At 41.9% G+C, this 15,363-nt stretch overlaps 1 protein-coding gene across 1 annotated transcript in view; it reads left to right on the top strand.

Moving 5' to 3' along the window:
- The first annotated feature begins 1,362 nt into the window (after positions 1-1,362).
- The window catches only part of zgc:77158 (solute carrier family 45 member 3), a 31,577-nt gene continuing 17,576 nt past the window's right edge, over positions 1,363-15,363 (top strand). The window contains exon 1 of the mRNA XM_063911155.1: positions 1,363-1,461. The gene's annotated coding sequence lies outside the window, so the exon portion shown is untranslated. The remainder of the gene's footprint in view (positions 1,462-15,363) is intronic.

The raw sequence follows: 15,363 nt of genomic DNA, 5'->3' as shown, positions 1-15,363 counted from the left end.
TTCATACATTTATATTGTTCTGTTGTGAGTAGCCCATTGTTGGAGATATTGTCCATGAAGTTGTTTGCGTCTTCTCCAATATAATGGAATGAGATGACACTGCTCTTGTTTCTGAATTGTTATATCAAAAAATAGACTAAATATTCCTAGGTCATGGGAATAAAATTGTAATTCTTAATCTTGGATTATTACTGTATTTAAGATATAAATTAGAAGTTAAAATCACAAAAGCGCTAAGAACAAGGGCCACGCATCAGAGGGGGAAATAAACATTAAAAATGACTGAAAGAATAATAACTATGATTAATTAAAACGACATATAGAGAATCAAAATAATTCTTCCTTTTAAAAAATAACAGGAAAACTGTCAGTCAAAGACATAACCCATAACATATTCCCTGTTCTTAATTTAACATTGTAACAATGTCTTTTCTCACACATGAAATTACAAAATTATAAGTGGAAACCTTGTCCTTTTCTTGGAAAGTAGTAATGTTTTCTGTGCCAGTGAAGTTTTTCGCTTACAGAGCAGAATTATTCAGTGATAATTGATTTCCTCACTTCTTTAAAATGCCTGGGAATTACAAGTCTGAGGAAAGGCATGCCAGCAGTGGCTGGATAACAATCTGGTGGGCCCAAACGGAAATTAAAGGAAGACTTTATGATGGTTCAGTGATGATTAAGGGCTTGAGATTACAAAGACAGCATGATATGAATCCATAATATGGTGCAGACGCTGGTGGAAAGAGGCATATATAGTGATAGGAAAACATTGTCCCTTTTCTCCCATTCAGATAAGGTGTGCCTTCATGTACTGAGCCAAAGCCATGACATTTAGCCAAGTAAACTAGAAAGTGCCCATTCTTTCTGTATAAAGAAGTGGGATGACATTTGAGATGTATTGTTTACAAGTAAAGTACAGGAAGGTTGCATCACATCAGCAGTGAAAGAAAGGGAAAAGTGGTAATAAAAAAGAAAGAACTACAATTAAGTATAATATATATAAATGGTAAGTAAATAGGTGTAATAATATCAGAATACCTTTAAATAACGGTTTGTATACGGTTATCTACTTCACTTCAAGTACCGGAACTTGCCATATTTTGTCTAAAGAAATAAAAGCTTGTGCTAGCGTGAGGTGAAAATAAACATTACCAAGTGGAAAAAATACATTTCAAAACATTTAGTTTAGTATTGATGCATTTCAAAGTATTTATTCTTTTTGTTTGTTTCAATATTACATCGAGTTTTTAAGTTGTTATTCAGGAAAAAGGCGCCAGTTGCGACGGCTTTCTGTCAATTTAATTTGAAACTGCCAACCGGAGGTTGTATCTGTAATAGCAGGCAGCTTGACAGCGGTGGCGCAGCTGGGTATCTGGCTCTCTACAAGTTGAGCAACAGCCATACGTCGCGAGCGAGCAAGTTGCTGCACGGATTTCCCGGAGCTGCACTTAACTTAAGGTGAAGTTGCATTCAACAGAGTGATTTAATGGAGTAATATATGTATTTAACTGCTATAAAACATCTTCAGCCTTTTTAAAAAGACACATACTGTACGCAGTTCGCCACTTTGTAACTTGACGGTCGCTGTGTGGGTTCAAACTTATTCATTGTATGTGGCTGCCTGTGCGGTGGACCGCGTCGAAAAAAGCTGGAAACAGATATAAATATCGACCCAAGCGTCGGCGTGTGTCGCAGGTTATTGTTCCTAATCCATACGACGTCAGAAACGGTGATTTGTCAGAGCTGAAAATGGATGCGTGTGATTGTGTTTGGTTTGAGCCTGCGGCTGAAAGGTGTATGAGTAGCCAGGGTCCAGCAGCATGGTGCTTTCTGGAAGTTTTTTCCACTCTGCGTGGTTGCCTGCAGCTCTTCCACCGACTCCGGGCACAGTGATGTGGTGCCAAGTGCCATGGTGGCATTAACTTTACACCCGCTTAGCGACCGTTATAACCTCCTCTCTCCGTCCACGCGAAAGTCTTGGTCTGATCGTTGTAAACATTTGGCGCTGTGTTGGCGAGAACCCCGCTGTTTTGACACATGGATTTATGGGGGTGGAGGCGTTCCAGGACACTCTGTTTTGGAAGTAGGCTCCCTAACTATTCCAACTGGCAGTGGCATAAAGCACTTTAAGTTATAGAGTTGTTCTTTGTTGGGTTTAGAGGCTGCAAATAATAGGGTTGAGAGTCAGAGATGCAGATGCACATGCTTCATGGCAAAAATAATAAGATTGTACATTTAAGAAAGTTAATTACAAAGCGTTGACCGAGAACAACTTTTCCCAGAACGTTGTGTACTGTTCAACAGTGCGTCAGCATTTGTTGTCAAAAAATGATGAATGAATCAGAGACTGTTATTGCACAATTTCCATCTTTTTTTCCTGTAAAAATGCTCAACTTCCCTGTGAAACTGATTACTCACTGATATCTCTTATGAGTGACTCACATAGTTGACAAAGTTGTTATTCGATTGAAATCATTCGACGTATAGTTCAAATATGAAAGGGAGAGATCAAGAAGATGATGCTACAAACATTTTTCACTTTTTTTTCACCCCGTTGACACATTTGTTCAGTAATAATCACATTGCCTTGATGTTGTCTCACTTTTAAAAGCCTCTTTCTCATGTAAATGACTTTATTTACAGACAACAATGTCAGGAATGTAAACTACATGTTGTACTAAGTAAATTCCTCCTCTAGCAAGCTTCAGTCCTGAGCTTAAAGTTTCCCTGCTTGTGTGAATCTGTTTTCTGGCTTGAACAAGACCCTTCAAGATTCAAAGACCACATTAAGAAGGAAGCAGATCAAAAGGTTAAACAGCTCTAACCCAGGACAGAGAGACTTTTATTGTCACCACAGCCGTAACTGTCGCTACACAAAGACCTCTTTCCCCTCTCCATGGTCCACTCAAGTGTGTTATTCATTCTGCCCTTGAAAATAGACCCTTCTTCTCCTTAGCCTTATTTTCCCCACCAGCTCTTCTCGACACTATTTCATTTACAAACCTGAACTTTTTTTGTTTAAAATGATACAAAGTATGACTGTGTCCTCTGCTAGTAAACATAAAACTAGTTTCCATGTGAGATCCCTGGGGGTTCATCCAAAGTCAACGAATGATCAGTGACTCGCAGTCATTCTGGTCAGAAAGGCTGATCTCAGAGCAGAAGCCGCATTCTTAGCGTGCAAAGTGTTCTACGTGTCGCCCCAGGAGGAGTTTGTAGAGCTCATCTGCTCCACGGTGATAGAAATGCTGCTTCACCCGGGATGATGTGGCTAGACCAGCTGGCTGTTCTCTAACTGCTTTCTGACAGTCTCACATTCCCCCAAGCCAAGCGCACGATAATCTCCCATCGTCGAGGACACCGAGCTACTTAGGCAGACTGAAGGCTTTGCAGTTTTAATCACTCGTAGGCTGTTTATCTCTCACTTCTAGTTCTCTGCGCTATCCAGGAATACCTTGATGAATCACACTTCTGCATATGTTCTGGAAGGCAGGTAGTGGATTATGTGGTGGGTGTGATTTTTCTTTTTAGGTAATGGGGGGGGCTTGAAGTGCTTTTGCTGGAAGGGTTTTTGGCTTTTTTTCCCTTCTTTCTCTTAAGCTCTGTGTCCTCTTCAAAGTGTTGTGTGCTGCTGTTGCTCTCGGATCATGTTTAGCCATGAACAATCACAGTTATGAGATGTGTTCAATGGTTGTCTCTCACATCAGAGAAGTGCAGGAGACACTTCAGTGGGAAAAGTGCTGTTTTATGGCTCACATGACAATCCTGTTTCTTTACATTGCTTTTCATGTCCTAGTTTGGTCAAATTAGTGCTTCAATGGTGTAAGTAACTGTGTCTTTCTATAGTTTGTGTTGTCTACATCATAAGAGATTTATCCTGTGCCACAGTTTTATGCATTGTATTTCCTTTTCTGATTTTCTGTCAGTTTAGATGAAACCTTGTCTGCACTTACGTTGGACCAATTGCCTTGGGGGTTCTATGTAAACTGAGGTGTTGGCTTTATATTGACACAATCCATGCTGTCGGGTTTCTCTGTCTCTGTGTGAACTCCAATTTTCACATTTTTTTTCATTTGAACGGTTCTGAATCTTTGTTTTGTTGTTATCCATAGGCAAATATTCAAACCACTTGGGCTTTGCACATAGAGTGGTGCAGGAACGAGTCCTAAAACCCGGAAGTGAGTTAGCATTTTACCACTTCCGGTTCTCATGTCTTTTTTTGAAAAATAGCTCGAAATAAGGTCTGTGGTTGACAAAAATGTAAGATATGGATCACGTTTTGTTCTATGACATTAAATACGTCAGCAGTGACCTCACTGCTGATATTTGAAGAGTTTACGTGTCTGAAAAACGATGGTTGTTAACAAGTGGCTGAATAGTTGTACGTTATTACGCTGAACACTTAAAAATATAGGGGACTAACACTTTTTTCCCCCCCAAGTTTGTTTGCCCCTGTTCTGCTTGAAAGCAAGTACCTGCTCTCTTTCAAACTCTTAAAACAAACGCTTCAACTTGTACAATTTTTGAATATGTATTTTTGAAAGTCAAGCGTGAAGTTTAAGTTGTGGGACCCTGCTGTACTCGTCTGTAGTTCGTTTATAGCATAGTTAGCATTTTGCGTCTGGCGATTTAGATTTATGATTCGGAAAACATAAAAGGTAGACGTGGAGATTATCCGGCTGAACAAAACGTGCATTTATCAAACAGGTTTGTTTTAAATATATCTTATTTTTTACAATATTTCAAAATCCTCTGGAGAAATCGCATTCCTTTTTTGTCGAGGGAACCCATGCACAGCTTACTTCCGGGTCGGCCTGCAAAAATATGTCATCCCTGCACCACTCTATTGCGTGCTGAAGTGAATGTGTACCTCAAGTGCTAACCATTGTAAAAACAGTGAGCTCATTTGTTGAAACAGCAGGAGGGAGAAACATGTAATGGTAAAAGAAAGTTGATGGGGGGAAAAAAGTGTTAGTCCCCTATATGTTTTCCCCTGGAGAACAACAAACACCAATCACAGGCTGCGCAACACCTGAGCTCAGACTGGGGAAATCTTGCAAGTGCTGGAATGCACATTATTAGAGCGCCATAACTCTCTAACAGCGGGGGTAAGGCTGAATATTAAGCAGCCTGTCTGGTTCCTTCCTGGATCTCATTGATGGGAGGCAGAGGAGTGCATAAGTTGTTCCCAGCTCTCTGCAGGCTGCAAGGTCAAAGTCCAAACTGTTTCCCTGTAATAGTGCTCTGCAGCCAGCTGGATCAGACAGAAAGAGCGCTTATTGGCTTCCCTAATGGGTTGGAGCCAAAAGAAAAGATGACAGCATCCCTACCACCAAGGAATGTCACCTCTGTGACATTTTTATCATTCAGACTTTCCATTGTTTGTGACATTATGGTCACTTTTTCACTGTTGTTATTTGTGAATTTGATTAGCCAGTTTCCTTTTTAATGTCGTGACAAGGATTTTGATTCAAAAGGGAAACTTCAGTCAAGTAATTTGTTACACTTCGAAACCATCCAGCGTTTGTGAAATATTTTAAATGCACTGGCAAGCTTTTTTGATATGCCTCAGGATACCGTGTTGTCAATGTCTATCGCAATACTGTAAGCCTTTTTTAACTAGTTATCTTTGTTTTGAAATATTTTTTCAGTGTAACATACCTTCACCTAGGGTTATGCATTTGTGAGAATTTTCGCAATGCAATATGTATCATCACATCATGATTACAATATAAAGTGAGATGTATTGTGATTCAGTAAGCACATTTATGTTTTATTTAATCAGAACAGTGAGATCTACATTTGTCCCAGTCCCTGTATAATTCAACATTAATAGTGTTTTTGAGAATCGAGACAGTGTCAACAAAGTTAATACCGCAATGTTTAAGTGTCTTGATATTTATTAGCTACACCTTCACGAAAGTCCTCTGACAGTAGGATGTGCATGGCTGAACATCTGTCAGGAATCGCTCAGGGACTACTCCTCGGACCATGGTTAATTTTAATTAGTGTGAGAGGATGATGGCATATTCAACTCCGCCTTTTCGGTTATCTTTGTTCTTTTTAACATAGGGTTATCTGATTGAAAACATGAAAATTCCCTGTCTCATCTTCAGTTTGGCATGAAGTCGCTCCATGCCAGCGTGTGTGGGTGCGCTGGCACCGGTTCAGTTCTCTAGTGGCTTGCTTGGCCAACTGCTTTTCACTCTAGTCCTAATTAGTTGCTTTGTATTTTTGTCATTTAAACTTGAATGTACTGCAACATAATGAGGGAAATACAGTTTTCCAGAAGCAGAATCATTTAGTAAATGATGGAAACATATAAGGGGCATTCATTTGGTAACAATCTCTACTTAAATGTATCATTCTCCTCCCTGTGCAGCACAAGAATAAATGATGGGTGCTCTTTGTTTTGTACTCCGTTATAACCACACTGAGGCATACACTTATCACTGTCATGTAAAAGTGGGTATCCAAGGCATTGGATCAGCACTCAGAAGGTGTGTTAAATCATTTTCAGTCTGGCTTTATTCACAGGTACTCGGCCATTAGAGTGTTTTTCCTATCACAGTTATTTTTCCGCTTCAAAGAGCCTCTGACTGATCTCAGAATTCACCAGGAACCATGTCTCTTCTCTGTTCCTTTTTCCCTTTTTGTGTTCATACATTGCAGTCATAAATCCCAGGGATGGTTGCAAATTTAGCAACAACATAACAAACCTAAATCTCAGACCAAACTGTTGGCGTTTGGCTTGCATTGTGGTTAACGTAGGCGCTGTGCTTTGTGAGTCCAACAATGTTATAGGAATGCAACGTTAAATCTGTGCAGTAAACTCTTTTCAAGTAAACCCATAACGTGAGGGTAACACGTCACACAAGTTCAGAATAAGAATACATCTCATACTATAACAGCCTCTGGTTTTGGGAAATGTTGACCATAAGCACGGATCCTCTTTTTATTAACTCAACCTTTGTATCCAAAAGGGCAGTGCTCACTTCCTTTTTAAAGCAGAACAACCGTCAGTCTCCTTTGGCGTTGTTTCACTCTGCTTTCCTAATTCAATTTACTGACTGTACTTAGTTCTGCCCACATGGTTCAAGTGTGGAAGGAACTGCGTGGCATTGAATGCAAAACAGCCTCAGGTCCCACGCAGGGAGGGGGGAACAGACGGCAAACAAGCCTATCGCTTTTCCGTAATTCACCAATAATGAGAAGGACTACTTGAGAGTTTGACATGGCTGTTGAACCACAGTCCAAGTCCAGATGAGACGGGCCCTGGGGCGGGGGGATAACCCTGGCTTGTTCTGAAACATTCTCCCATGGTGATAAGGACTCGGCCAGATGTTTGCAATACATATTCACACTGAAGCCAGAGAAGCCCCACAGAGTGTGTGAAGAAGCAGATCTAGACAAGTCTGGAGAGGTGTTTAGTGTGCAGTGTTATGAATAACCCTGCCGCCGATAATATTCCTACTAAAGCTACCAGGAATTGCCAAGCCAGGGATACGGTAAAAGGTTTCCAACTTGTATAAGCCCTCTTTGAAGTTGGTCTCTGAATGGGAAAACGGCATATTATAAGACACCGCAGTGTTCTCTTTCATGTAGCACGCTGAAAGGGATGCTATGGAGTGTTTGAGGGAGACCTTTGATATGTGAGATACTCTGAGCCTTGTGAGAGCATCAAGCTTATGATTCGAGTCAGTGTGTGTGTGTGTGTGTGTCTGTGTCTGTGTCTGTGTGTCTGTGTGTGTGCCTCGTCCTGCCAGTTAAGTGTTCTGTCAGAAGTGTTTTCCACAGCAGGCTTGGAGAGCAGCCATGATGGGCTCCCATATGTGTGAAAACGCTGCTGCTCATGCGCAACAAAGCCACATCTAATGGACTGATCCGTCCGAGTTGCTGGTAAACAATGTCTGGTGTTGTGAACTTGTTTGGGATTGTGCGTCCTGTCCGAAAGATTGGTCTTGATTACATGTTTCTTTTGTAAGCAAGCTTTCCATCTTGTACAGCTGACGAGTGACATTTCTTATTTATCCAGAACGCCCAGGGTAGCCTCCTGCCTTTTTAGTCTCCGTTTATGGGTTGGGAATGCAAATATGTTGTAAAACACGTTTGTAATTTGTGTTTTTATGCTGCTGTTTTTCTTTTTTCTTTCAAGCAAAGGCTGCATTAAACATGATTACAACACTTCATGACTGTGGAGAGTATGTTTATTTAAATGTAATGTGTGTCCAACATTAAGCATATGTGTAGGGTGATGGTGTGTATGGGTTCAGTCCTTCCTGGGTGTGCTGCTGGAAGGGAGAGGGAGAGGGAGAGGGAGGCCCTTCTTCTCCATCTCTACCATCTGTTTTGTGCAGCGTTTAACTGAGGTGGTAATCATGGTGCCTCGGGGCCACTACTACTCTGACAACAGCTGGAAAAAGGAGATGGACCTGTTGATGTCCATCTGTCCTTCAGTCTGTCAGTCCTCTTTGCTCCCCAGTACTGTATCCATGCAGCTGAAGGGTTCATGACCTTGGTGTGTTGAGTTTCTTGAGAAACAGCTGGAAGGGCCTCCCTGGCCACCATTTCCTCCATCCTTAATGTGTTTCGGCCCTCTACTTCCTGTGACTCGATACCACTACTCTTTTCCATGCTTTTGTAAAATGAAGATAAGTAGGACTGCCGATATATGTTTTTTTTATGGGTATTGTGTTAAACAGGGCGTGAAAGACCCTTAAATGCAATATGGCCGTGAGGGATTTCTTTAGTATCAGCAGTAAAATGGTCACTTAAAATGCAATGAGCCCTTTTTTTTTATTGGACTCTAGAACAAGCATTTAAATATTTGTCTGACCTTTTTTTTTATGGCATTGAAGCCATTTCATAATTCCACTCATTCTGCTTAGCCTTAGTCGTCTGAATCTGTCTGTACATTTGATTTAAGAAGTGTTTGAATTAAATGTCGACGCAATTGTCATGTGCTGTGCACAACTGTTGTTTTAAATAGGATAAAATGAGTTCAGAGCAGATGTCCCTTTGCTGTAAAAAATAGGTTCGCTAAGGTTATTCTTTTTTTTAAATGTCTACATTAATAAAACTAACTACATAGATCCGCAGACATATCAAAATAGAAACTCCATTCTTTGGGGAAAACCCTGCATATCTCGCCGACACATGTCTAATTTTCATTAAGAAGTAAAAAAAGTGTCACATGCTTTCAGTCCTGCAACCCGGTACGCAGGAAAAACCTTAGAAACCTGAAGTTGTTGCTACGAGTTCTTCTTCACAAGCAAATGTCTTAAGTAGCTCTGTGCAGGCCTGGGATACACCATAATATTTGCCTCTTGGTGTAGCTTAATGGATCGATTCAAGATTGCATAATTTAATTTTCACTATAAATGATACGGAGGCAGTCGTGACAGTCCTGTGGCGGTGTGCAACAGATGGCCCTGTGTAGGAAAAACACTGATAGGATTCTTGAGCCTTAAGGGACTACAAAGAAGACTGCTGGACAATCTATCTAACCTCCCAGTATTGTTAACTCCTGGAGAATGTCTTCTAGATGGTCACTGGAGTAGTGCTAATCCTGAGGGCGCTACATGTTAAAGCTGTTAGTATGTGTAGAAGCTCTGTGTTTAAGCATCAGCGGCAATTATTTACTTAAAGGTTAATTTGGACACACTGCGTGATTAATCCGTCTCATCCTTCTTGCTCTGTGTAATGTGGCTGACATTCAGGCTTTATTGGGATCCTGCTGCTACGCCAAGAGTAGCGGCCCCTGAATTCTATTTCTGACACACTGTTTTGGTTTCCTTGGTTTATCAAAGCGGAGTGCAGTGTGTCGTAGCTTATTATGGGCGCGTTTGGTTTGGCCAACCCTGGAGAAAGTCTGGTTTGTGGAAAAGGCTAACATGGAATTAAAGCCTTTTTCGCCTGCTGAAGCGTCTCTAGCAAAAAGCTATAGTCAAGTACACTTTGTTAACAAGTGTACGGTTCTGGGGCGGGATAATTGTATGCATCAATAGAGAGCCTGTGAGCTGTCAGTTGGTCGGCAAGTACTGAACAACCCCACTCGTCATGTGAATACCTTTTTTTATTTAGTTGTTTTCCATTACTAGTTAATTGATAAGCTACTGGGAGTGTGTGTGCTTAAAGATATGCGTATTTGTACTGCGGGTGGGTAATTGCACACCTTTTTGAAATAATATATCGTTGCAAGCAAGGGCATTATTAGTTTTGTGTGCGCTTGGTTGGGTTCCCGATTTACTGGACACAAGATTTTTTTAAAGGGGTAGGACATATTCGGTGAGTGAGGACACCAAAGTCAATGCTGAGCCGGTCTGGCCAGGCATTTCTCCAAAAAGGGATTCTCAGAATTCTCTTAATTCCAAGGCAAGCGGCTCCTGCTGCAGAGAGGAAGTGCTGCCAGCAGCCACTCTCCCCACTCCGTCTCCATATTGATCTGCCTCTGGGCTCCAGAAACAGGGATTCCTTAAAGCCTGCCGTAGTCTAATGGCATTACTGGACTCCCCCCCCCCCACCCCTCCCACCATTAACCACCCTCCCACCATTAACCACCCTCCCCATTCCAGAGCTCCCTCCGCTCCACTTTTTTTTCCCTCTCACTGTTATCTAATTAAAAGCCTTTCTACAGAGCGCAGGTCCTGGCCTCCAGGCACGGGGTACTGACATGGCAGCCAGCGTGTGTGTGTGTGTGTGGGTGTGTGTCTGTGCTGTGTGGATGTACGTGTCTTCTCAAATAGGCTTACTGCTGGCGAGGCTGGTGAACCAGGAAAAGGGTTAAAGCAGTCTATGGACAAGCGGTCATGCAGGAGTATGGGCTTAACTAAGACCAGGCTGCGGGGGGGAGGTAATGAGAGATGGGGGGTAGTGCTGCCCCTGCCCTGATAGGCGGCTGAACATGATACTGGGTCAGGGGCTACAATACAGAACTTTCAGTGAGAGGTTATAGATAGTAAGGGGGTAGGGGTGGGGTCGTGACATTATATCAATTCATTCTTTGTTTTCACACCGCCTTTTATGCACCTCTTATTAAAACACAAATCAGGGTGTGTCTCTGCAATATACCACAGACTGAGGTTTTGGTTGCAACTTTGTCTTTTAGATAAAATCAGGGGCAGAAACAAGTCCTTTTTTTGAAATAAACACAGACGGACAGAGCGACAGGATTCCTCAAGTGCTTTGGGAGTTTCCCAATTCCCACCTTACAGGCTGAGGCACAAGTGAGTGAGAGGGAGGGAGGGAAAATAATGGGAGGGATGCAAAAGGAGGTGGGCTAAATAAGAGAGGAGGGACACAAAAAGAATCCGGATAAAAAAAGAGTCGTACTCGGGAGCATGGAGTTAAAGCAGGTGGTCAAGAGTCAGCGCAGATATGCTCTGAGTGGAGCGAGCTGATTGGATAAAGAGTGCGAGCAGCCGCTAAAGTAAATCAGATGCTCCCATGCAATTCTGTAGATGTCGTTTACACGTTTGAGCTTTGCTTCATTGGCTGGTGAGTATCGTTTTGTGGAATAACTCCATTTCTCATCATATTTTTGCTTTTGTATCACACATTCTTTTTTCATTGTCTTCCCTCAATGTTTTGAAGACGAGAGGTGTAAACGCACAGGATGGAAGGAAACATATTTCTTTGTAATGGCACATTTTTAGGTACTGTCATTCAAGCATGATGAATGGCCTCTAAATGTGATGAGTTCATTGTAGCGTAGGAAATGACTTGAACCTCCGTTTGGTGCTGATGATAGTTAAAGGTCAGCTGTTTCTGTTTTAGTGGAAAGTCGAGTTTAAGCCACGTATAACTAAAAAGTGCTTACCTTTTATCATTATTATACATTTTTATACAACGTAAGTGTTATAACATTTATTATTTGTTTATTCCACACATGGCGGTTATTTAAAAACAAAACATGTACACGTTACAAATGTTATAGCACATGCTGGAAACGAGCAGGGAGAAGAAATTCTTATTCAACCTGCCCCTTAATATAAAATAACACGAAAATGAAAGAACCGTTAAAAAAAAGTAAAATAAAAAAGCGATATTCTGTCACAGTTGCTTGCAAATACAGAACCACAAAACCAGCACACAATAGAAAGGCTACTTCATATTGTGTGACATGACTAAGACATTAAGATAGACTTTAAATATGAATATTATTTAAGGTAAGTTGAGTTGAGTTAGTTGGATAACACTGTAAAAAAGCACACAAACGGTTTCATGCTAGCCTGTCACAACATGCTGTTGATCACAAATACCATCCCACAGCAATTAGCTGTTTGTTGATTAAACCCAATTAAAATTGTGACTGCTCTATTAACTAAATGTAAACAGTCTTTTTCATGGCTGACTGAAACTCATTAGCGTTTGCATTCCCTCCTATTAGTCTTTTCACCTTGACACAAAAGGTTTCCAGCTTCTAGAGAGCCATGGTCTGTGGGGAGGCGCATTATTAGGCACATTGACTCACAAGGGGCTCCACAACTGAACTCCGCTGCACTCCTATTTGCATGGGCCGGTATGATAACGGTCGCCACCCTGAGCAGTAGCCCGGCTTCATTCTCTCGTGCGGAGAGAAGGTTACACCCACACACACACACACACACACACACACACACACACACACACACACACACACACACACACACACACACACACACACACACTAATCCCATGGCAGGGCAGCCCACCCTAGCCTAGCATTCCTCTAACGTTCACCTGATAAGTGTGTAGTGTGTGTTTGTTTGTGTGTGTGGATCTGCTGTCCTTGGGATAAGCAGCTTTACCAAGGTTGAAGTCCATTTGTGTTTGGATGTTTTTTTAAACAGTACTGGGGAATTCCTATGTTGTGAATGAATGAAATCAAACGATTGATCTTATAATAGTTTTCTCTCCTTTAACCAAAAATGACATACTCCTCCTAAAATGAATTTGTCTCTCTCTCAGGAGACATGAGCTATTCCTTTCTTGTCGTTTAACTTAAGGAACTTATTCTGAGTCATCGGCCTGATGAGGTTCAGAGATGGAAAGAGCACTTCACATTTTGGCAAAGCAAAGGGTGTCATTAGGCTCTCCAGAAGTAAGACGAGGTTGTCCTTCCCTCTCCATCACATGATTGATGTCCTTATATCGTATCTCTGAAGCACAACTTTAAAAGAAGTGGCGACAGGTTCACTTTTTGTATTTTCCAGGCAGCAGCGTACAGGAGGAGAGTTTTAGCAGCAGACAGCCGTCCGCATGCCGGCGCTGTCTTTGAAATGTAAGGTTGGTCACATGATTAGCGGTGAAAGGGAGGGTCAGGGGTCACATTGACGGATGTGGGCTTAAGATTACAGGCTTGGGGGGGGGTCAGCACAGTCAGCACGGTCAGGGCTGCCTTTCAATAGAGACGAGGCAGAGCAAAAAATCAAACTCTAAACTTTTTTTATTGAAATATGTTTAAGGAGTTCTGGGTTATTATCCAGTTGTGAGTGATCAAAGGAAACATGTGTTTGGGCAAGTAGTGCCAGAGGGACCGTAAGACAGGGAAGAATGGTTTCTAAACTAGGAAAGTGCACATTTGTTTAAGAAAATGTTAAGATTTCTCTGTAAAATGCTATGTGCAAACACTGAAACTGGTTGAATAACTTTAACAATATTTGTTCTTGTGTGAACCCCACCCCCCCCCAAGGGATTTAATCATCTGATATTGTCCCAAACTTTAAGTAATCATAACATTTAGTTTATCAATTAATCCCCAACGTGGCCTGCAACAGACTAGGTAAGGCATTTTTTTATCCCAACCGATTAATGCAATTTTTTTCCAGAATAATCCTAGCCAGTAAAGCTTTGCACCAAATATAAAGGACTTATAGGAGCCATGTATGTGTATTGTTGTCAATTTATTTTGTTTATATTTATCTTGCCATACTATTTTGAGCACTTTGTGGCGGGGGTTAGCCGTACAGGGTGAATAAATGGGGTCATAGGTGACCGGAAAGGGACAGGACACAGGAAGAGGAAGAGCATACTGTTCCAACCAGACACGGCAGATGCTCACAACTACAAACACTCACTGGAAGATTCAACCCTGGTATTTTACAACATTTAAATAAAGATCACTAAACTGCATTCAACCGGAGATCATCTGTTATGTGTCTGTGTCACTGTGAAATAACGGCAAACAGAATAAGGGACATTTGAACTTCAAAATTGCTTAGACAGGGCTGATGGGTCAGGTAGTAACTTTGTGTACCCCTACACAAACAAACTCATTAGTGAAGGGAAGCTTTACAAATAGCTGATGTGTCATTAAGGTGTAACTGTGTTCTTAGATAACATCAACCAAATTTGAGTTGGCATACAAAGTCAACATGCAGCCTAGATTATATGCAAATGCAGTGAAATTTGTATTTGCATAGGTGTGTGTGTGTGTGTGTGCTCTATGAAACTGCTTTGTAAAGGTACAGATGAGAGTAAAAAGTAGCTGGAGGGAAATAACAGGGTGACCTGAATTTCTGCTGACTTCAGTCATAGCCTGAGCTGGATACACACACACACACACACACACACACACACACACACACACACACACACACACACACACACACACTATAACGCACGTGGTCGTTGTATTTTGATGCTAGCTAGCGGTCATCTTTCCTTTTTAGGATGCAAGGCGAACATTCTGTGGTGCAGAGTGGGACTGAAAGTGTGAACGTGGATCTTGGTTAATCCAGTTGGTGCATAGGTCTGTTTATTACCAGTTGTATTGTTCTTCAGTTCTGCCATCAGGCATTTTATATCCAAGGACATGCTGAGGGCTTTGTCTAGAAGGAGCCTGTAAACTCAACATCATTCCCATGACCTCCATGACAATGCCAAGTTGGCACCGCTCACAAATGCTGAGGTAGTGATATTATGGCAGCTTTCATTTAGGATTTGCTCCATCTTAACTTGTCGGTGTTATTCAGGGAGCAGAGGAGGAGAGCCACAAAGGAAGGTTTTGCAGGAATTAAGCCAGGGACGCAGTCGGTATAAATGCAGAGGGGCCGGGTCCATTATTGTGCAGGAACTCAAAAGGGAGAAAGAGTGCTGCAGCCATTCAGCCTGAGCCAAACACACAGCCAGAGCCTCCTCCTGAGGGTTCTGCAGACATCCACTGTGGTTCTGATGTCCTCTCAGAGCAATTCATTTCCCTACTTCTCTCCCAATAAACCCTGCTGTCTGCTGGGAGACCCCCCACCCCCCTGCCAATCCAACCCCACACACTACACACTCTCTAAAGCCTAGCATCTATTTGAACACGGCATTAATAAAAGACTTGGAAATGGACTCGATACCCCGCTATATCAAATGACTCTCTCCGGCACAATGTGT

This window comes from Eleginops maclovinus, chromosome 2 (genome assembly GCF_036324505.1).
Source record: "Eleginops maclovinus isolate JMC-PN-2008 ecotype Puerto Natales chromosome 2, JC_Emac_rtc_rv5, whole genome shotgun sequence".
Classification (NCBI taxonomy): Eukaryota; Metazoa; Chordata; class Actinopteri; order Perciformes; family Eleginopidae; genus Eleginops; species Eleginops maclovinus.
Note: the sequence above shows the minus strand (reverse complement) of the source record. Positions and strands in the feature narration are given on the sequence as shown.